A 22,274-nucleotide genomic window follows, 5' to 3' on the forward strand; every position below is an offset into this window, starting at 1 on the left:
TGTAATCAGTGTTCCCTACCAGTTCGGCTAGTTATAGCAGTTATTTACTCACACAATAATCTAGGCGTGCTAAGAATGTATTTTGCAGATGTGGTTAACATCTGTATTCTGTTGACTTTAAGGAAAGAATATCACCCTCAATTTAGGTTGCTTCTAAATTTAGTTGAAGGGCTTCAGCAACCACAAAAAAAAAAAAAACCCAGAGTTTCTTAGAGATAGAGAAATTCTGTGAAGATTACAACAACATCTCATTCATTATGACTTTGATTTTTCTACACAACTGTCACTAATATGTCTGGAAAGTACATTGGTAGTTTTAAAAAGTACTGTCACACTGGTTTTCCCATTTTATCTTCCCATAGGAATATGTTATTGATACATTTACTCCTCAGTCCTACCAATATTTATTACTGTTGTTTTTAGTGTAATTTTATTCTGGTCATTCTAATAGGCTTGTGGTGATGGCCCACGTAGTTTTAATTGTAGTTTTTGTATGCATTTCTCTGAAAAAGAATGGTGTTCCACATACTTTCATGGGTGCTGATCAACTATATATTCCCTTTCTTGAAAAAAGGAATATTTTTTTGTGTGAATTTTCTATTGGACCACTCCACTTTTGGGGGGCTTGGGTTGAAGCAGGATCTTGCTGTGCTGTTTAGGATGGTCTGGAACTCACTATGTAGCCAAGGACTCACGGGCTGGCCTGGAACTCACAGCAATCCTCCTGCCTCAGCTTTCCAATTGCTGGGATTACAGGCATCCACCACTCTGCCTGGCCATTCCACTTTATTTTTGAGAAGTGAAGTATTTATATACTCTAAACTGCTAGAGACCTTCCAGTGCCAGTTCATTGACAAAGTCAGGACTGGCAGCAGGTATCTGCAAAGCAGGGACCACATAGGATAGGTGTGCAGCCTTCTCTACACTCTATTAATCACAGCTTTCCAGATATTCACTGTGCTATTGATAAAGGATGGTTAGGGACCTGAAGGATCAGAACTGAAAGTAGTTAAGGAATCAGAGCCCAGGATGAAAGGCACCCCTCCAGGGTTGAAAGGGGAAGTAAAAGCCACCACAGAGATTTGCGTCAGTCCTCTTCCTCCAGTGTGGCAATCTTCACCCCCCAGAAAGGGAGGGGAGGTGTGCAGTCCTCAGTACGTGGGAAAACATTAGGTGAACGCCCTGTGTGTGCTGGACTGGCTCTAGATGGAGATATTGTCAATGTGGGTCCCATTGTCTATAAAAAAATGAACAATGCTTTGAAAAATTATACCTACTCAAGAACACCTAGTGATTGATCTTTTTGCGTCCTTCTGTGTGCTTTAGAAAAATTGATTTTCTGCTAGAATCGTGGCCAGATAGTTGGTCAATCATGTCTGAATCTGGAACTAAAATGGAAAGCTCGCCATATCTAAGAGTTTCACATATAACTGCAAAAGTGTGTAATAAAGCAAAAACCATTTCTCCGCGTCAGAGGAGCCTTGCTGCCCAGGCCCACCAGAAGGACCGCTGGTATCTGTGTTTGTCTCTTTGCCCAGGTCATTCCCTCCTGCAGGAATCTCTTGGATCTGCTGTGGCTGGACAGAGGCACTAAACATAAGTATTTTGTCAGATATGAGGTTGGCAAACATGATCTTCCAGTCTTTGTCTTTTCATCTGTTTTGGCAAGGTATTTGTAGGACCAAAGTTTTGAAGGTGATGAGGTCTTAATGATCCATTTGTCAGGTGTGAGCCAGGCTTCACTGTCAATCCAAACATCCCTTAGCCCACTTGTACATAATTTCCTGTAATTTGCCCTCAATTTTTATATACTTGCTTCTGCACATAGCTAAAGACCTATTCTGAACTAACTGTTAAACAGATGCTGTATGGGGGTTATATAGAAGTGTAGCTTTAATTGTTTGTGTCCGATTACTTCAACACCATTCATTTTAAAATGTCTATTTCTGCTTTGTTTTTGTTTGTCAAAACCTAACTGTGCATGTTTCAAGGGTTGTCTTTGTAGGCTGCCTGTTGTGTTTCTTGATTGATGTGTCTATGAGGATAGCATGTTATCCTGATTTCACAGGGAACAACAAAGCCATAACAGTGAAAGTATGACCATTCCCACTTCATATATCTTTCTCAGAATTGTTTTTGGTTTTCGTATATGTTACAGAATAAACTTGTCCATGTGTATAAAAGCCCTGATCTGATTTTGTTAGAATTTACATCACATCCTCAGGTGGGTAAGCTGAACTGTCAGCTTTATTCAATTAAGGGACCCTGGAGAAGTGGTAGAAAGGCTCTGCCCTATTAATGAATCGATGCTTATTAGTAAATGTGCTGGTAGTGCTCCAGCAAACAGAAACACCAAAACAGCACCCAGGATTTGGAGGCAGATTTATTTACATCGACAGGAAGTGACTAGGAATCAATTGTTCCTCAAAATGTCAGGTCTCAAAGGCCCAGGGAGGGAGGTTTTCATTAGGTTGAAAGGGGAACTGCAGAGGCAGAGTGCTTGGCTGTCTTTGATTGCTTCTTACAATATGAATCACACTGACCAGCCGTTTCTAGGAGACAGAAGCAACCAAAACTGTAACAGGAACTGTCACCTGGGCAATTGAAGTATATTAGCTTGGGGGGCGGGGGATTTTCTGCTGCATTAGGAGTTGGATCCCAGTAGGAAGAAGAGTGTCGCTGTGGTTGTGCCTGCCGAGGGAGAATCTCCTGCTTGTATTTTCCCCCTGTTCTCTGTCTCCTGGTGCTAAGAAATGGGCAGTTTTTATCCACCATGCTCCTGTTCTATGATGTTTCCATTTGAAGACAGTGCAGATGAATTGCAAACTCCAAAACTGTGAGCTGAACAAACTTTTCCTTTTTTAAATTGCACATGTCATATATTTTGTCCCAGAGATGACAGACCTGACAGATACAAAGCTATTCATCATTTTGAGAGAACTGATTTCTTTACTGAGTTGTTCTAGCCAGTTTATGTCCATCCTCTTTGCTGCTTCCTTGGATTTTGAAATTTTCACAGTAGAGTCCTGTCCATATTTGGTCAGATTCTTATGAGAGTGTTTCCCATAAGAATTGTAAACAGTAATGTCATCTTTCAAATTTTTAATTTGTTTTTGTTTTTTTAGAAAAACAACTACGTTTGTGGGTTGACTTTGTATCCTGTGACCATACTACATGCATATTTGTGGTATGAATACTTTAAACCAGTTATTGCTTTTAATTCTTTTATTTCCATTTATTTTTACTTTTAATTTTTAATTCACACCTTAAACATTGTGTATATTTGTGGGGTATCATGTAATGTCTTAAGCTGTGATGTGGAATTCTGAAATAAGATAATGAAAAGATTTATCACCTCCCAGACAGCTAATTCTTTCTTGCAATATATTTCAAAACCAAATTCCCCTAATTTAACTGAAAATTTGTATCCTTTGATCAATGTCTCACCATTATCCTTTCTCTCAGATGCTGGTAATAACTTTGCTACTATGTCTATGAGTTCTCCATTTATACATCTCACATATAAATGAAACCTGTGGTAGTGTATCTTTCTGTGCCTGGGTTGGCTCACCTAAATATTTAGTTCTGTTTGGATAAGTTTTATTTCCTTGTTGACAGTGTATAACCTTTTAAACTTGTTTGAAGGTAATTCGTTGATGAAGCATTTTGATACCAGCTGTTCAAAATTCTCATTAGACAATTCCAACATCTGATTTAACTTGGTATTAACATCTGTTTATCATATTTTTTTTCATAAATTATGATTATCCTGGCCCTCAGTATGAACAGTTAGTTTTCAAGTATATCCTGCATGTTCTGGTAATAATAGTAGGATATTCTTCTTTGTACCTACACTGAAATTTTTCAATCTTTCTCTTCAGTAGGCAATCTTGTTTAGGATTATTTAAAGGCTCTAAACTACATTTCTGGGCTTTATCTCCAGATACAGTTTATGTTTCTATGCCCTTTCAATGATATGCTAGTCTGCATCATACTTCTTGATACTTCTGAGGGCCTCCTTAAATGCCAGCTCATGACATTCGTGAAGGCAGGAGCTGCTTCTTGCAATACATTCTGTTGTTAGATGTCCTTCTGGATTAGCTGGGACAGAAGGCATTGGGCTTGGGACTCCTCACACCAATTGGTAGAGATTAGAGAGGTATGGATGTCTGTTGCTAATGTAGCAATGCACTTAGTTTAGGAACCACCACTCCCTGTCTCCTTACACTGTTTCCTCTTTTCCCCTTTCCAGTTTGGGAAACAGGTCCTGAAGTAGCCAAGAGGGTTCCCTGGTGTTGCTGTTTATGAATCAGAATACTTGCAAGTAAACGGGAGTTTTGTTAGCAGAAACACCGCTACTGAGGATACTGTACAGAGTCAGAGCTCTGGCTGAAGCTATCCAATGCAGGTTCAGGTGTGTGGGGAGCTTTGGTACTGCATTTACAGACAAATAGGACAACTAGATATGACTCAGATATAGAGCAGGGCTAAGAGGGCCAAAGTATCCCCTGATACAACTGCTGGTGGTACATCAGACCAGATATTGAGTCTGCACTGAGAATGCTATTCCCCACAATGTCTCTGCTGATGTTTTCCTTCCCTAGTACTTTGGCCATAGAGAAAAAGTAAGCCCCAAGATAAGATACATGACCACCACTACACACTGTTTGACAGTAGGGAGGGTGTTCATTTACACTATGACTTGGTTTCAGCATCTCAACACTGGGGTGGTAGCACCTTCCTTATAAGGCCCTTGCCAGGACCAATTCATGGTTTTATATTAGCATAATTTGGGGTCCAGCCATGTTAATTAATACTAGTGAATATTATTATCTTGTGAATATCTTAGAATACTATTAGGATTTTCATTTCTTTTTAAGAGTTTTATGAGGATAATTTTTTAACTGGTACAATGTGTTTATAGATCTTAATATTGTATATGCAACATGCTATGGGAAACAGATATAATTTATACAAATATGTATGACATCTCTAGTTTTGCATAATTTGTGTTTATTAATAACCTACTTGCTTTTTAAAAATCCAGAACAATACTGAATTCTTTCAACAAAGTAAGTAATTATGTTGGAATCAGTTAACAGCTAAAGTCGACAAACATTTTTCCACATTGCCCCATAGATATCATTGAAGATAAGAATCATGATACAATCCAAACATGATGTACTGGTTTTCTGATTTAATTACATCAGAACTCAAATTTACTAACACACTAAGATATGAGAAAACACTGAAAGATGGAACATTTTATGTTAATTTTTATGACAAGCTATATTTCTAAAAGTGCATATTGCTATATTCCTTTGTAGGATTTATGAACGTGGAAATGTCTACAGTCGTTTTGACCATATTTAAAAATTATATTGTTAAGACAGATTAATCTATGTGTATATGACAGAAATGAACGTGAGAGGTTTGCTTTTCTGTACTGCCTTGGGGAATTTTAGGTGGAAAATGAGGTTACTACATTTAGAACCTGTTGCTCCCTGCTATTTTCCTAGATGTAGAGTTAGCCTAATGCATTTGTGGCTGTTTGCCATACTAGTCTATCTCTAGCTTCTGTTGCTGTTACTATTTGTCTTCAGCTACGCTTCAGTGCTTTCTTAAAATAGCTCCTCTCCTTCCCCTGCCTTTGACTGACCCACTTTGATGTTAGACAGAAAACAAGCCCGTTTTTAGTACCTGTGGCGAGAGCAATTCCTCACTTTCTGTGCATTTCCATGACTTCCGTCCCAGCGTGCCTTGTGTGAAAGCTATTCTTACATGTCTCGTGTCTCCACTTTATCTAGCTTATTGAAGGCAGGAACTGCCACATAATTGTGCCCCCTATCGGAAGGTTTCACGTCTGTGGGTCAAACCAACCACAGCACAAAAGACATATTAGGAAATACATTTCTATGCCAAACATGTGCAGATTTTTTTTATCATTATCCCTAAATGATGCATTACAGTAATATCTATACCCTCATGCTTCCTCTTTCTGCTGATTTCTATGTTGCCTGCAGATGGCTGTGGAGGTAGGTGCAATCCCACCACCACGTGCTTATGAAATCGCTGACCCCTTGATACATCATCTGTTTTCCTCAGTTGGAATCCTAATGCCTGGGTTTAATGAGACTCTACATTGCTTATTGATTTTCTCTTCCCTTTAGTTTGTTTTATTGATAGTTTCAGGCTGCATGCAGTGAGGGCTTTTTTATACTTGGTGGTTCGATCCTAAAGCAAGACATGATGTCTTTACCTCTCCAGCACCCTGATTTTTCTCCCCAAATATAAGATAATGGTAAAGTTATCTTGGAAGAAAGGGACAATTTTGATCACTAGGAGCTCTTCGTGTTTACGGTTCTCACTTAAATACATTAAGAGTGGAATCAAAAGCTACTTGTTTTGAAATAGAATATGTAAAATTCACTGATCAAAGACCAATTTTATTTTATTAATTTAATGCCAGTATGGATATCAAAATACTAAATAGGGTTTGGTTTCTTGAAATTCTAATTTCTTTTGGCATATGGTTATGTACAACAATAAATATAGGGATTATACATCCTTTAGAAATCCATCCGACTGGATATAATTTAGAAAATCCTGTAAAAGATATTTGATTTTTTTCCTCATACAAAGCAAAGTGATAACATTAACCAAAACTATCATTAAATGAGTAAGAAGAGGTTATAGTGAGACATTTTCTTCTTTTGATTTTTATATTATGTTATATTATTGTTACCATTTGAAAAGATGTAATGTATAAATATTTAAATTATCACAGAATCATACCTGTCAAAATTTCTATTTTTGACATATGACAATGAAACAAATATATATAAACTAATGAATAAAATGGAAAGACACACTTAAAGCTTTTTTATTATCTGATTAGCTAATTTAATGTTAAAGTGAAGTAAGTGGACACACTTTCCCACTCAAAGCCTTATGGTTTTCAGTCAGATAACACCGCAACTCCTAAATAAAAATAAATTCAAACTATGCTATTTTATAAAGCAGCACATATGCTTTCATCACAAGAACACAAAAAATTCTCAATACCTTCTTTCATTGTGGTAAGGACACATATTTTCAGTTAAAAAATTAATATAACAAAGTCGTAGCTCATTCAAGAAAAGTTTCCAAAGTGTTTTGGAAACAGAACATTACATATGCTAGCCAATGAGTGAAAGGCTTATTTTAAAATCACAAGCATATACAAAGTCCTCTTTAACTGTACTACCAACATTCAGAAAATAAGAAATTAAGAAGTTGATACTGTTATAAAATTATTAATGAAAGTGCAGACAGTATTGAAACTTTTGCAGTGCTTTTGAAGCAGTTTTTTCTAACATAGGTTAAAACTAAGGAGGTACATTGCACTAGGTTATCTTTGCTCTTTAGTCTCCTTCAGTTTATGACTATTTCTTCCACTGTCCTTGCTTTTCATAACCTCAGCACTTCTGATCAGCTCCAAGTACTGTGTTTTGTACAGCATCTCTCAGTTGAGGTTTGTCTGGTATTTACCCATAAGCAGACTGGGGTTAGAAGTTTTGTGAAGAATATCACTGAAAAGTGTTTTCTCACAATGTTAATCAGAACACGGGACTGCACCATATCAACAGTGTTTATCACACATAATGCTTGTATTTTGTTGTTGTTGTTGTTTTTGTTTTTCTTTCCATACCAGGAATCGAACTCATGACCTTGCTATTGCCAGGCAGGCGCTGTGCCGCTGAGCTAAATCCCCAGCCCTAGGATGCTAACCTCTGTCACTCAGTTTAGGTACTCTTTGTCAGGTCTTCTCACACTAAGGTTGTTGTGTATCTCTTTTTGCACAGAATATTTCATTAAAATTAATTAATAAATCTAACCTACACAAAAGGGGAAGAAAAAAGACTCTACTTCCTAATTAATCTAAAGTAATTATTTGAAATATTTCCATGAAAAAGAGTTGAAATTGAACTCTCTAGAAATAGTCACACACTTTTAGTTACTACTAATAGACATACAGTTAACAAAATAGTACATAAAAATGGAAAATGGACACATAAAAATGTTTACCTCCTGAGTTCCCATGGAAATGAAAATTCAACCATCAGTAGATTCAAGTATATAGCTATTAGAAAGCTGGCAATGAAAGAAAGATGGGCAGTACTAAATACTGGCAAGAGTATGAAATCCAGAACTCTTCTGGAGGAAATATAAAAATTGTACAGTTCTTTTGTACAGCAGCAGTAGTCCTACAGAATTAAAATTTAAACTTCGAAGTGGCCTATGTGTCCATTAGCAGATGCATGGATAAAGAAAATGAGGTATTTGTACACCATGGAGTCCTACTCTGCCATGAAGATAGAGTTGAGTCATTTGTAGGAAAAATGGGTGCACATGGAGAGCATAATAATGTCAAGTGTAGAATCTAAGACACACAGGCTTTAATATCCTAAGTTTCCTCTTATATTAGAAACCTAGGTATAATTAAAGAGCAAAATGAAAGACAGGCAATAGGAAATGGGGAGATACACATTTTACAAATGGGAAGGGAGACAAGCGATCTCAGCGGAGGGAGGGAAATATGCATAGAAAGAACTGAAATGTGCTAGGGACATGTACCATATCCCCACAAGGAATACGCTTCATGTGTACACCAAAGATATAATAAAAACAAAACTTAAGCTTGAGTGGAAGAATAAAACTACCTTTTTTCTGCAAAGAAAAGGAGAAATTTGTTCTCAGAAGGAATATACTCATAGCATCTTTACTTATGGTGGCTCAAAATGGCAAAGAAACCGATTGTTAATCAACAGAGTGAACAAACTGACAATGTTTTATCTCCACAAGTGGAAACACCACCCTCTGCAATACGAAGGAGCAAACCGGCGGCACATGGAGCATGCGCAAACCTCGGAAAGACAGAATGAAGGCTCCCAGGTCCTGACCAGATTCCTGTAAAACTTGATGAGATACAAACTACCTAGAGTGACGAAGCGTGGCCAGAGGCTAAGGAGGAATGGAGCAGCAAGCATCCTGGAAAACCTTCTGCAACGTGACAGAAACGCTCTGCACTGCTTTAGTGAGTTCGCTGGTGTACTCATGCAGCAAAGCTCGCTCATAGTCCACTGCAAAATTTGTTGCTTATAAAGTAAATCTTATTAAAGAAGGTATACATTTTTTTCAGACTTATTTCTGGGTGCATCTAAGCAACAATTTTACAGGCCCTGTATTAGTCTGTTATGACTTCCTGGCAAGGAACCTGTTCATTGTTGAGAAATTTTATTCTTCTGATTTCAGAGATCAAGTTTGAGGTATAAAACACACGATCACCAAATGGCAAAGATATTGCCCGACTGGCGATTTTTTTCTGTTGCAGAATAATAGCATATATTTTTTTCACCCATTAATTCAATGCTACATGTCTGAAAGTTCTATTGGTAGAAAGTTTTGTTTTTTTTTTTGTTTTGTTTTTTTTTTTGGTTTTTCTCCGGTACCGGGAACCGAACCCACGACCTTGCACTTGCCAGGCAGGCGCTTTGCCGCTGAGCTAAATCCCCAGCCCCTGGTAGAAAGTTTTAAAGCTGCTTATTTAAAATACTTTTGAAATTTGTATATGTGACCATATTAACCAGTTTAAATGGTTCTTAGAATGCCAATATTCATTCTAATACTTGTAGATGGCTGATCTCAATGATATAACCTTTCTAGATCATCCACCTAAAATTTAATTAATTTTTTTCATGGTGACTTTATGTACTAGGAGTGATCTAAATTAAAGTAATATAAATATATTTCTATTCCTATACACAAACTAAGCTGAATGTACATGCACATGCCTATGGGTGTATCTTTTAATCACAACCTTGTAACCCGTCATTCTTCCCATAACTCCATGCAAATCATTGCATGTTCCTCTTAAAAACATGGACTGAAATTGTGACTTCCATTTTAAATGCATTAACTTAGACTAAATTGCAAAAGATTAAATTAATTTTAAGAAGTATAGACAGAAAAATTGGAAAATTACTACAATGTGAGGAAATTAGTGAAAAAATCTTATCCCAGGGACTTTGTGGAATTCACAATAAAGGAACTGGTATGATGAAAACAATAACTTGTGTATTTATAACTATGGAAAGATCTAAATATCTTCTCCTGCTTACATAATCACGAATATTTTAGAAGTGGCTTTGCCTCGTGAAAAACACTCTTCAAGGGTATTTGACATTTTATATTAAAGACAGAGTGTCTTAGCAAACAGGTCCATGAGGCTGGAATGAATTTACAAAAGGATTTGCATAAATACTTGGAGGCTGAAGAGTGGAAAAAAGATTTTTATACAGCGCTGTAAGATGCTAGCAATTTGTAATTATTATTGATAATGAGATCACTGACTCTATCAAAAAAGTAATCAGTCCCTTCTGATAGAAATATAATGCAAGTTTTTACAGGCCTTTTAAAACGACCTGTCAGAGGAAAAAGGGCAAAGAACTACTGGGCATTCACAGAATGCATATGATACAATTTACACACAAAAAAATGACTATTGTCAAGCAATCAAAATGTCTGAAGGAAAGTAAGAGAATCAGAGAAGATAAAAGTAAGGTCACTGACTCAATTTAAACATTAAAGTGATAACAACACATTCTTCCCAAGCTGAAGCCTGTGTGAGAAAATTAGACTTAAAAAATATTTTCCTGAACTTACTGAATTGCATGTATCGTACATGAATAGTAAGGTTTGAACAATAGTAACACGCATGGAACAAAGCTTAACATTTTCACTTCATGTGGCCCAGCATCTTGGAGTCGGAGAAACAAGCATTGTCAGCAGTCTGCACTCTAGATTTTAAGTACTGTGCTTATACTGTTACATAATTTTGTAAAGATTAGTGCACATTTCAAATTGCTTTTGAAGAATTTAAATGGAAGAAAAGCAGAATTGTGCATACTGTCTCATTAAAACTACACGATGCATTTAGATTCTTGAACACATTGCTGATTACCAATAGTTGATAGCTCATGACATTTCTATACAAGCAAATTCTTGTTACACAGTGAATTTAAATGGGTATAAAACTTCCTATTAGAATGCACCCAAGTTCTGAAATAAGTTTTGCTAAGATAAAAATGAATAATACTAAAGGCAAGTACAAAATTTGAAGGAGGTATTTATATTGCTTATGTCAAAATAATAAAGTGGTTTAAATAAAGCATTATTTCTAAATTAAATGTAGATGTGTGGGTAGAAAAACTTGCACAGTCCCTGTGACATTAAGGCAGATTTTCAATATTTAATAGAAGCCATTTTGATAAAATAACTACTTTGAGTTATACTTAATAATTGAAATTACTTTAATAATGCTGTGCTTTGTGAACTATATATTAGCATTTTGGATATCACCAGTTTGAATTCAAAAGGTTGCCTGCAAAGGAGCTGCACAGACAGATATTTTACCATTCAATTTCCTGGATTACGGTTATGTTTTCCCTTTCATTATGTCATTCAAAGTTTATCATCTTTACTTCAATTTTAGTTTTTTCATTGTCTCAGTTATCTCAATATCTTATATTATCTAAATCTCGTCTTCAGTATTTCATTATTTTTTTCATCTGAAAAACACTGGGCAAGTGTTCATTGGGAGAAATGATCATAGAAATTCAATTTCAAATTTGGATTCATTCACCTTGGCAGATTGAAAGCATCATCACTCAGCGTTAAGTCATTATCTGTACGAATTCTGTTTGCCTTCAGATATCTGTGCGAAGTACGCATGCTAAAAACATTCACAACTGTCTCAAACATATTCAGCACAGGCTTGCTTAATCACATGTGTATGTTGAACAGCAAAAATACTAAATATTTATTTTATTGTAGCTTTTCTAATCATAGGTGGAATTATTTAGATATATATGCATTTTTAAAATTGTGTCAAATTTAGGGTCTATTAATTTGTGTGATGGAAGGCTTTGAAGTGCATCATATTTCATGAAAATATTTTAATTTAAATTGCTTTTATTTTGAGAACTAAGATATTCCAAAGTAATAATTCAGTAAATAAGCTGAAAAATATACAGAAATTAATTCAAATGTTAGTGTAATTTAATTTTAAAATACATGTATATTTATCACTTGGTTTCCAAAGAATTTAATAATTTAATAAACCTCTATTTCCTGAGGTTTTTTTTCTTATTGATCTTAAAAAATAAAATTCCTTTTTAGCTGAGGAGCTTTGATCTGTCTCTCTAGTTCTTTGTTTTTCTAATTACAAAACTAGCAAAATTGAACCATTTTGTTTGTTCCAAGCCTGCTGTGATTATCTTTCTCCAGCATGCACAAAGAAGACAGCCAGGACATACAAAGGATGATAAATGAGCCATTTATTTGATATGGTAATAATCAGATTTATCAGAGGCCAACTACTGATGACAGTACAGATGTGTTCATCTCGAAGCTTTTGCTGAACCTCCTCAAGGTGACAAGCCGATAAGCTACATTCAGGATGTTTATCTCCTGCATTATGAAAAAATAAAGGAACTGTTGATGAATTTTGGGAACTGGGCACCAATTTTAAGTAAGCTTCTTTACCAAGTACAGCACATTACTTTGCATGAAAATATAAAAATGATGTTCATATGATTTTAATATTAAAATTTAATGAATAAAGCAATTGTCACATTTTCAGCTGTAGCACTCTTAACCAGATTTTACCTTTGCTTCTATATAGTCAAAAATGTCACTCATTTCTCAATACATTTCAACCACTAACAATTGTATTTTTTTTCTTTTTTTTTTTTTACAAATTTGCTTCCAGAAAAGCTTTTAATAACTAAATAGAGGAGTGAGATCTTGGAACAAGCTGAATCAGGGAAGTAAGGCAAATTAACAGAACAAAAGGGCAAATACAACACGAACCCTCAAACAATGCTTTAGTAGTTCCAGCTAGTTTGTAAATGTGCTCTACCATATTGTATGGGAGGAACTGTGAAATGAAAAGGTGCCTATATTTTAGGAGGAGGGTAAATCAAAAATTAAACATTACAGGTAACTTTTACCTAGACATTTCATGGGAGTTAAGATGTGTTTCTCTAGATGTTAACTTTGGGGTTTCATGTATCTCCACAGCTTCCTTCCAAAATTCCATAGTTATCTACCCTCCTTTCTGAGGTGATTGAACTCTGCTCTGGTTGCTAGCTCCAGGCTTACAATTGTGTGTGCAGTGATTCAGGAATACAGTAAACTTAAAAGCAGATAATAATATCCTTAGGTCCCACAAACGGAAGCTTATAAGACTAATAGATTTTAATATCATGTTATTTTCCTTTATGCTATGAAGAGAAATGAATGTAGATCTAATGTGATAATATCTAAACCCTGTCACCATGGCTACTTGCATACATAACTCCAGTGAAATGATTTATTAATTTTTTCTTGATGTTATTAACATAAATTACTTGTACTGGGGTATCCAGTATTGGAAGATTACCCATCAAAAGAGGGAATGTGGAATTTTTAAAGTGGCCATTGTTTTGCTGAATATAACATGAATATTTTGAACTTTTTGTAAGTGGGAACTGAATTGAATTTAAAAAGTTCTTACAGCACTTTTCCATTCAGGGATGTGTACTTCAATGTCTCCTAACGATGCCACCCTTGAATTTGGGTAGGCCAGTGGGTAATGTGACAGACAGTTGAGATCCTCATCGACAACTCATGAGGAGCATTCGATTCTGCCCTCATCACTGGGAGCTCTGGGTTTTGGGAAGAGGATTGAACACTCTGCCAGGAAAGAGTCCCTGAGACTAAGTGGAGAGGGAGTAATTGCTCTGGTTGGATTGTGCCTTCCTGAGACCTCTGCCAAGTGGAAGCACATAAAGAAGAGGTCTTTCTGTGTTACCTAGAGCAATGCAGTTGGTGCTGAATAACATCTAGTGACAATAGTTGACAGCACATGTAACTGAAGAAGAGCTCTGTCCCCAGATCTAAAAAAAATGTCAGGCTATATAAAATGCTGGATAGTTTTAAAAAACTAGGCTTTGGGGTAGTTTATTGTTCATTAATATCTAGCAGATAATCTCCTAACAAAAGGGGCAGATTGTCATGACATAAAGCTAAATTATGTAATGTTATCTTTGGGACAAGAGGTCAGGATCAAAGTAGAAGACTCTCAAGACAATTGTTAGTAAGTACTAGAAAAATATTGCAGTGCTAGAAAAAGTAGAAGGGCTTTACAGATGCTGTTTCTTAAAGGGGCTTGACAGGAAGATGCTGCTACTAGTATTTGTAAAAAAGGATCCCATCTACTTGGTGGTGCAATTAGCATCATCTTCTTTAGCAAGGTGAAACCTACTCATGGGAATCTCTGGGACTTCTCAGGTAAAGTGTAAAATGTATCTGCTGAATTCTTAGTGCAATGCAACATGAAGATGAGAAGAAATTGTTCAACAATGAAAGATAACCAAGTTTAAAATGCAGAGAAAATATAAGTGATCCAAGACCTATTGGGTTTAACTATCAACTCATAAATACAAGTCTCACTCAGCAAAATAATATTTTGGACAAACATTCTTTTTAGGACATCAAAAAGATGGAATCTGTATCTGGAACAAGAGTTTTACAAATATTTTAATGGGATTTGCCTATGACCATCTGTCTACATTTTGTCTATTTCTGCCATTATACTGAAATGAAAATGTTGAATAGTTGTATCAGAGATCATATGGTCTACGGCTTAAAATATCTGTTGTCTAAGCCTTTAAAAAACCCTTACCTATTCTTGTGCTGGGAAATAAACCTTAGTTTTTGTGCTAAAGAGTATCTCATATCCCTACTAAGACACTTAAAATGTAGTTGAGGAGCAGTTTCACCAAAAACTCCAAATGTGGAAAGGGGTTAATTCTAAAGAGACTTAAAGATATAGGGTTTATCTAAGTATTAAACTTCAACATAATTCACAGGAAACCTTTAATGCCTTTAGAGCAACTATATTCACACAAGCACCAGGAGTTTCAATTAAGGGAGGGGAAATATAAAATGAAAAGAAGTATTTGGAACCTAAAATTATTACAGACAAGATGCAGTTCAAAACTGTAGAGGTGAATAAATGAGTGAGGACTTCTCATGTCCAAATTAAACACTCTTTATGTCCCCAATTTCTTTCAGTTAAGCAATGTCTGGGGGAAACATTTCTGTAATTGGTACCAAAGAGACTACAAGCATTTCCACTGCAAACATGCAGCATGACCTAGGGAAAGACAGGATGAAGGAGGCAGCAAGACCTTACCAAAAAAAATACAGGACCGGAGACAAGTGCTCTCCTTCCAGAAAGCCAAACTGAACACATGGCCTGCTGACATGGGTTGACCTAGATTGCAGAGTTGCTATGTGACGTTTTTCAGAATTGGTCTCATGCAGTTGGGCTGTACCTGCTTGATCATGGTATGTGGGACATGCGGGGGGTGTATATCTTCTTGCTTATTTCACATCTTCAGTTTGAAACTGCATACTACAGGTTCGTTATACCAGGAGTTCCTTGATATATGAACTTGGTATGGGTAATGGAAACTGGACTTTGAATAAATACAGTAAAGAAGTGAGACTACGAAGATATGAAGAATTGGGGGTATGTTTACCAGATGTGAAAAATGCAATTACTTTGTGAGGAAAGAAGAGTAAAGATGGCCCAAAAAACCTGCCATTAACCAGTGAAGTCTTGTTTAACAAGTTCACGTTAAATTTCAGCTGGTCAGTGAGTTGTTGTTTTTTTAACCACAATGGTATGGTGGGTGTGACTCTACCCCCGATAAGGCTGGCAGTGTTCACATTGCTTTGTAGAAGCCCTGCACCTCCATGGGAAGTGCAGAACCATCCTGTGTGTAACCCTATAGACACACACTGAGGTAACTGGAAGGAGAAAGGACCCAGTTAAGCACAGCCATGCACCATCTCCATCAGCGCACCAGGTTTACAAGTGGTTCCACCTTGCGTCCTCTCAGCCAGACACCCGCTCACTCTCACTAGATAACATGAGCCAGAGATTTGTGGAGTAGAAATGCCACACAGATAAATTCTGCCCATCTGCCTGGCCAACAAAATTTTCTGCTATTACACAATTTTGTTTGAAGCTACTTAGGTGATAGCACTCTTCGGTTTACACTGTGTGTCATCAGAACAGAGGGTGCTAAGTGTGGAACACAGTGACCATCAGGGAAGTACATGTTTAGAATTTTCCAAAATTAAGAATAATAAAAAACAGTATCCCAAGTTTCCATAAGACAGATGGAATTAAACAAAAGACTAACAATGAAGCAAATAAAAGATAACTTCTGTAAAAATCCAAAATAGGGTTTAGCAGACTCTTCTATTATAGAATATATTTTTAAAACACATAGTTAAATTGTTCATGATGGTGCATGCCTGCAATCCCAGCACTCTGGAGGCTGAGGCAGGAGGATCGTTGCAAGTGTGAGGCCAGCCTGAGCTATAAAGTAAGTACAAGTCCAGCCTGAACTGCATAGCAAGATCCTGTCTCTAAAGACAAACAAAACAAAACAAAACAAAGCACATAGCTATCCAAATACACAACTACAAGTACACACAGACAGTGTAAGAGAAAAGCTCCACTCATAATGCTTGAATAAAATCCAATATACAGAAGAATGAATTTGTCATGAATTGTACACCATCACAAATCTCAACTGAGTACAGAATAAATGTGTCAGTGAGTATCACTACTCGTACTTGAATAATGAGTCTTAGGATGTAAGCAACGCTTTTATTGAAATGTAATATATAAATAAAACTGCAAAAAATCACAGTATAAAACTTTAACTGAATATTCCTATTTAATATATACACAGCAAAGCCAAGACAAAACCACTAGCATTTCTAAAAAGTAAGATTTCCCTGGGTCTCCTCTAAGTTTCTACCCTTCAAAGTGAATAGAATCCTGATTTTTATTTCAGTGAGAGTTTTGCCTGCTTCTTGAAAGTTTAGGGAAATTTGCATTTACACCGTACCCTTTTTGTGTCTGATGTCTTTCCCTGAATATTGTTTTAGGTGGTTATTGTCTTAGTCACATCGCTGAGATATAATGCCCACACCTGCGGTGTAAAGGAGGTTTATGTTCACTGCCATTTCAGCCCCTGGTCAGCAGGCTCCAGGCAGAGGGGTGCAGCGGAGGACAAGCTGCTCAGGTCACAGAGGACAGGAAGCAGAGAGAGAAGGAGAAGCCAGGGACCAAGACACATTCTTCTCTGCCAAACCCAAGGGCCCTTCCAGACCAGCATGGTCCTAGCCAGTCAGCTCTGGGGTCCCCCATAGTCTCATCCTTTTCAAAAGCCCCACCCATGAGATGGTGGGACATCTAGATATCAGGGACATCTAGATATAAACCATAACAGCTACACATAAAAGTTAGGCTTTGTTTCTCATTGCTGGGGAGCAAAGGTCAACACACCACGGCCCCTGGCCTGTCTCACCTGCTGTTTTACAGCATAGGGATAGTCTCATCTGTTCACACACTGCCTCTGCTTGCTTGCTAGGCAGCACAGTAGGACAGCGTGATGGAAATAATATGGGCAGAAAAACATTTTCCTGTTTCCTTTTCCTGTACTTTTTTTCTCTTTCACCTGGGCCTAAGTATCCACCTGCCAAAAAGACAGACTTGCAGGACAGAAACATACAAATCTATGTAATATGAGTTTTAAGTGACAGGGAGCACTCATAAGAAAATAAAGATCTCTAAACATTAAGATTGAACAAGTATGTACACTATTTCACACATAAAATGTTTTGTTTTGTTTTTTTTCCCATACCAGGAATTGAACTCACGACCTCGAGCTTGCCAGGCAGGCACTGTGCCACTGAGCTAAATCCCCAGCCCCTTCACACATAAAATGAATGGGGAAAAAGTGACTAAATTTAGAAAAACTGTGTTTCCATTTTATTTTTTCTATTCTCTATTTTTTCCTACTCTTTTCTTCCTATTTCCCTTCCTCCTCCCTAGTCCCCCTCCCCACTTCACAATATCTATTATACACCTTGGTCCTTAGTCACTCTTTTAGTTTCTCACACCAGAGAGACAATGCAATATTTAAAGAGGGAAAGAAGGGTTGAGGGGAGGGGTGGGAATTGGTGGAAAAAAAAGAATCAAGACATTTCACAGGCATGTACAAATTCCCTGTGGTCAATGTGATCACTATGAACATCCAAAGTGTACCAATAAAGTTAATTTTTAAAAACAACTAAATGGTGAAAATAAGTTGTGAAAAAGCAACTGAATACGGTGAAACTGGAGGATAATGTTTATTTTTAGAAGGACTGTGCAGAATCCTCTCTGCCTTAGCTGTTTATGCTTGATAACGGAAGCCTTTCTTTCCTATGTAAGAACATCTTTCACAGGACAATCTCATTTTCTGCTTTTGAAAACACAATAAAGTTCGAAGCATTCTTGCACTTGCCATTTTTTTTCGTGTGTGTGTGCCTTTAGCTCAAAAGAGTCAATATGTCAGAACAGCATAATTTGGGATGGCATAGCCCTTTAATACTATGATCTAGAGACCATGAAGTATTTACTGTCTGGTTCTGCATGAAAAAGTCTGTTGAACTCTACTACAGAGGAATTCATTAAATCAATAAATTTTATCATCACATTAATGCTTTTAAAAACACTTGAGTTAGTTCCCACAGCTGGCAGCAACCAACTGTGCTTTTCTGGGCTATCTCGTGTATATCTTTTGTGAAATACGTTTATGTCTGTGAATGGTATTTAACTTTACTAAGGAGTTCCAGGCAAACAATTTCCCAAAATGAGAGCAACAGTGGATAGTCGCAGACTGTACATCACCAACTAACAAAAGTTCCAGTCGCTTTGCATGCCAATTAGGAATAGGACCTCTTAGTTTACTGTTCTTTTAACTTCAGCTGTTCTGTTAACTGTGTATCATACTAAATCTGTTGTTTTTGCAGATGCAGTATTATAATTGCATCCAAATAAAACAAAACAAATATTACTCTGATGTTAGAGGTAAACTTATCTTGTAGAAATATTTTTACATCGTGCTGATTGTTAATGTCTGTGAATGTCTACAATTTTGTTTTGAGTGGCAGAAACATTGCCATCACTGGGCGGAGAGGTGGAGCTCTCATGGAGCCCACGCTCAGCGGATTCGGTGGGGGCCAGCTCTGGGGCGCTGGGTGGGTGGACAGTGGGCTGTGAGGGGCTGGGGGCGAGTGACTCCTGTGACTCACCATCAGTGCTGTTTCTCCTCCTGATCATGCAGCATGCCTGTGACTCACTTTCCCACTGGTCACCAAGTGCTTTGTTCTAGGTCTCTACTGTCACTTACTTATTGCTTCCTGTCGCTCAAGCTCACCAGCACTACCTCAGCCATCGACCTTGGAGAAGCGCCCTCCCTGGTGCGCCCTCCCCGGAGGCAGCCTCTCTCATGTCCCAGGCGAAGAAGAGCGAGGGCAAGTGTGAACTGCAGGTGCTTTCCAGGCTGGGCGCCAGCCACAGCAGCCTCACTATTCTTGTTCTGCTGGGCTTCTCTGATCCTTTCCTAAGATGTGGTGCTTGCAGGGACAGGCTGAGAGCAGAACCAGGCCCAAGAGGCAGCCCTGCTTCTTTCCCTAAACATCACTGATGGCCTGTGTTCACCAGGTGGGCTTCTTCTCCAAGTCACCTTCCTGCATTTGCATTTGCTGTCACCCTTCTGACCTGGCCAGACACCTAGGGATCTCTTTGAGCACCCGAGTTTCTTGTGAGTGCTGCTGCCTCTAGCCTGCTATGATGTCTCACCTAGGATTTCATTTTGTTTATAGCTATGTAATATTCCCTTTTGTAGGTGCATTATGTTTCTTTATCCTCTCAGAAGTTGATACTTGTTTCTGTTTCTTACCTATTGTTAATGAATACATCTCTTCCACATCCTGATTACATGTCCTTTAAATATATTTTCGAGTGGAGTGGGTAAATCATATGTTAGTTCTAGTTTTAATTTTTGGAGGGTCCTGCCTACTATTGTACTGAATGCCTATGATAATATATAGTCCTTCCAGCAGTGCCCAAGCGTTCCCTATCCTTTGCCTGCTTTCCTTTTTTAAAATTTATTTCAAAAATAAAAGAAGGAAAACATATTAACAAACAGATATCCATTAACAAAATAGCATAAGAACAATACAAACAATACAGAGTTATAGACTAAGTGGTAGGAAATTAACCATGGCTATTGTATTACATACTGATATCTTCAAAGTGGTTTCTCAGGAAAACAAATAGAGACATGCAAGATTGATCAAATAAGTAATCATTAACTGCTCCTTTCAGCTAAGCAATAGAAGTCAGTGGTGCATCCATGTTAGGTATCCTGTATATATATACATCCACAATTTCCCCTTCTTTCTTTTCTCTTTTCCCTCACCCCAGTTGCTCTTTTCTTTTGAGCATTTTCTTTTTGTTTCACAATGTCTATCATACCTCTTAATTTTTATTCACTCTTTCAAATTCTTACACTAGTGAGACAATACATGGCTTACACATGGAGGTCTGGTTTATTCCATTTATGAGTATGGTCTCTAGAAAAAATTTTAGCTGACTGTCCCTCAGACAAAACTCTTCTATCTAGAACATACAAAGAACTGAAAAAACATCAGCCCCCAAAATTCAAAGACCCAAAAATGGGCAGCTGAAATGAATACACACTTCTCAGGTAAAGAAATACAAATGGGAAATAAATCCTTTGCTTTCTTTCTAGCACTTGTTTTGCGTTCTTGACAGTAACCAGTGGTGAGGGATGGGGTCATGCGTCACTGTGGCTCTAATCCGCTACACTCTCAGGAGCTAGAGAGAGACAGTGTGGCGCTCTTTCTCCAGTGCGAGTTCCCAGCCTCTTTGTCAAAACTCAGCTGGCGATAAATGCATGGGTTTACTTCTAGGCTTGCTTTCTATTCCATTTCACCAGCCTATGTGTCCATATTTGTAACAGTACTATGTTGCTGGGATCAATATAATTTTGTACTGTACTTTGAATAGTTTGATGTTGCCTTTTTATATTTATTCAGAACTTGTTTTAGCTATTTGAGACTTTTGTGGTTTCTATAAATTCAGGATTTCTTTTTTCCTGAATTTATTCCACAAATGAATTAATTCCAAGAATATTATTGGTGTTTTGATATGGATTGCATCAAATATTTAAATTCCTTTAGGCCTTATGGACATTTTAGAATACTGACTTCCATGAACATGGGATGTCTTCATTTTGTCTGTATGTCTTCTTCTATATCTTTAAATGCCATTTTCATTTCCATTATGGAGATCATTAAACTGTTTAAAATTATTTCTAAATTTTTAATTTTATAGCTGTTGTGAGATCACTTCATTGATTTCTTTTCCAATACCCTTTATTGGCATTAAATAACAATCCTGAATTTTGTATGTTGACTTTACATTCAGAATCTTTGCTGAATTCACTTCCTACTTCCAAAATGCCTTTGACAAGTCTTTCAGATTTGGTATGAATAAGATCATCTCATGTGTAATAAAATAGTTTAATTTTTCCTTTCCTGTTGGATACCCTTTATTTCCTTCTCTTGCCTGAGTACTTTGTCTAGGTCCTCCAATACAACATTGATCTAATTGGTGAAAGTGCGCTCGTTGTTCCAGATGTTATTTTAGGAAAAGCTCAGCTTTCCCAATTCTGTAGTTTTCTGCAGGCTGATTACACATGTGCTTTATGCTGAAGCATTTTCCTCATTTGTTTAATATTTTCATAATGAAGAGATAAAATTCTTTTTGCATCTATGGAAATATTTATGTGATTTATCACAATTATTGATTTGCATTTGTTGAACTACTCTTGCAATCCTTGAATAACCTTCACTGGATCATGAAGATTCTGTCTTTAAAATGCAACGGAATTAGATTCACTTGTAGTTTGTTAAGGATTTCTCATCCGTTTTTATCAAACAGATTGTCACGTACATTTCCTTTTGTTGTTTCCTTTTCTGATTTTGGTATCTGAAAACTGCTGTTTCTAGAAATATGTTTGGGAGGACTCTTTTTGTTTCATCTTTTGAAACACTTTAAGGATCATTTGTCTTAGTTTTCTTTTAATATTTAGTAAAACTTATCAGTGAAGCTAACTGATCATGGGTTTTTCTTGGATGAGAGATATTTTATTTCTGTTCATTCTCATTAGTTATCATTGGCAAGTATAGGTTTTCTATTTTTTTGTGTTTCAGTCTCAGTACAGATCATGTATCTAAGTCTGTGCCCT

The sequence above is a fragment of the Chinchilla lanigera genome, unplaced genomic scaffold, assembly GCF_000276665.1.
Source record: "Chinchilla lanigera isolate Chin_1 unplaced genomic scaffold, ChiLan1.0 scaffold00017, whole genome shotgun sequence".
In the NCBI taxonomy this organism is placed as follows: Eukaryota; Metazoa; Chordata; class Mammalia; order Rodentia; family Chinchillidae; genus Chinchilla; species Chinchilla lanigera.